Here is a 2,505-nt window from a genome sequence, read left to right as displayed (position 1 = left end):
TGGTGGAGGTCTTCTCCCACTTTCCCCCTATTTCCAACTGTACTATTTTCTTTATGTTTGGATGGGAGTTTGAGTGGCTCTAGTCATAAATACCGTTTATTTCTCAGGGGGCAGTTTGGCACCTGAGACATGGTTTGACATGGTTGTTGGCTTCAGCAGCTGAACATCTTGATTTTCCCTTATTGGACAGGTACTGTACTGTCTCAGTACCACAGTGTTCTCCTGTTCTACTGGGATTAGAATGGAGGTGGGCCATGTAGTCTCCACTTTGTCCTACACTCCATTCTGTTTCTCTGAGCAGATGTTTATCATTGTACAGGGGAGCATGTCAACCTCAGTCCATCCAGGGAGTTGCAGCTGGTTTTTACCTTAAAATTCTGAATCCCCTTGATGTTTAATTCTATCCATCATCCCATAACTGCCTATCAGGTTACCCAAATAAAAGAATAGTTAGCTGTTTCTGTCCATATTTTTTTTTCAATTTGGCTGTCTCCATTTTTTTTTTTTTTTTTTATTTTCAATTTTCTGGTAGCACTGAGAATCAAAAGATGTTTCTCTTACTGTGTAACTATGCTCAAATTGAATGTACCCTAATGAAGTTTTTGTTCTGATGTAGCCTTTTAACTGCAATCTTATTTGACTACCACCTTCCAGGCTCTGAGAACCTTTCAAGCCACAGTGGCCCCTCGTAGGAGTCCAAGAGTAATAATATTTTAATCACAGCCCCAAAGTTCTGATATTTGTCTCTGACACTCCAGAACTATTATCATCTCTTCATCTTTTATCTCCAAAGTCCTCCTCCTACACATCTTTTTAGCTGTCATTACCAGTTTATTCGCTACTGTGGGCTTCTCTTTCTTTTCCTCCTTTTTAAAAAAATTATAATTTTATTTTATTTTATTTTACTTTTATTTTATTCTGGCTCCCAGAACAATGGCCACCTTGTCAGGACTTACTGATGCCACTGACATATTGCCCACTCCCATAGCCACAGAACCTTTTCTTGAGCAGTTTCCTCAGTTTACCTTGTTGCTTTTCTGCTCTCCTCATTCTTTACGTCTTTCAGAGCTGCTGATCCTGCATGCTGGATAAACAACAAGATCATCTGCTACTTGGTTTGCATCCATTATCCATCTCCCGTGTGACTGCATTAATCTAAACATAAAGCACATTTGGGAAAGGAGTCAGGAAGGGAAAAACTGTTCCTGCCAGTGAAGTCCTTGTGACCACCACATTCACTGATGTCCTGGGACCATAGTGGTCCCCACTGTTACCACACAACCAGTGAATTTGGGAGAATAAAGGGAGAAATAGCTCTGAGGCTATATTCTTCCCCTGGAGGCCAAGGAAAGCAAATTATAACCCTACTGGTTTCCTTAATGCTCAGACAGCAATAGGAATGTGTGCTGTCTCTCCCAGCTCTGCTAAGACTGTGGTGAATTTGTCAGCAGTGGCAGCAAGCAGGTTCTTTAGATCTGAGATGTGCCACTTTGACTATTACTCAGGTAAGGCAGTGTGTCATACCAGTGGGAAATGCTTCTGGTGCACAGGATTCCCAAGGAGAAACACCCACCAGCAGGTGCCAGGAGTGTGTGCCAGTATAAACAGCACAGAGGCAAGAAGGCTTTCATCCAAATGCCCCATCTGGTAATGTTACCTGCTGATACAATGCAGAATGAACCCCTTAATCACTGCTCTACTTTGTTTTCTGCACGACAGGGACGCTGCCTTCCACAGCCACACTATCACCTTGTTGTCCTTTCCACACTGGTGAGGTGTTTGAAAGCTGGTGGAAGAGAAGAGGCTCTCTTCACAAACTCTGATGGCGAGGGAGCTCAGCCTCCTTCTTTGCTTCTTAGTGAACACATCTTGTAGATGGAGAGGGAGAAATTCAGAGCAGGTCCACTCCCCACTCCCACCATAATCTCTCATCCTTGGGTCCTCCATATCTGGAGAACTTCGCTAGAAATATGCCAAGATGTAAGGCAGATTTAGAGGTCAATGACACTGCTTCCTCAGCTGCTACAGGACATTCAAAAGTGAGCTAACTCCAGTGCAGATTATGCTGGAGCAAGAGCCACCTCTCAGGAGTTTAGACAGCATCAAGTGTTAGATGAATAAGCCTCTAGTGGCATGTGGGGATAAGAAAAGACAGTGCTCATCCTCTTCTCTGGTCAAAGAGGAGACAAGACCTCTCAAGTGTTGCCTGCATCCACTCTCACACGTTCAGCATGGTTGCCTTCTGAGAATCCAGTAATTATTCACAAAAACTTAGTGTTAATTCTTTCTTGAACCTTGTATTGTAGTTTAGAGCAGGTATATTGGAAACAACATTGTAAATAAGCACGCACGAGATACCGGCTTTTATTTTCATAATAGAACTGCAATTAAATGTGAATATACTATCCAGTGTAATCCCAGAGAAGTTCATGTACTTAGTAAAATTACAATCCTGGTTTTAAGATCATAAGCAGTAACTGTAAGTACTTACAATTCTTTTTTTTT

Source organism: Myiozetetes cayanensis, unplaced genomic scaffold (assembly GCF_022539395.1).
Source record: "Myiozetetes cayanensis isolate MyiCay16 unplaced genomic scaffold, myiCay2020 scf4, whole genome shotgun sequence".
NCBI classification, from domain to species: domain Eukaryota; kingdom Metazoa; phylum Chordata; class Aves; order Passeriformes; family Tyrannidae; genus Myiozetetes; species Myiozetetes cayanensis.
Note: the sequence above shows the minus strand (reverse complement) of the source record.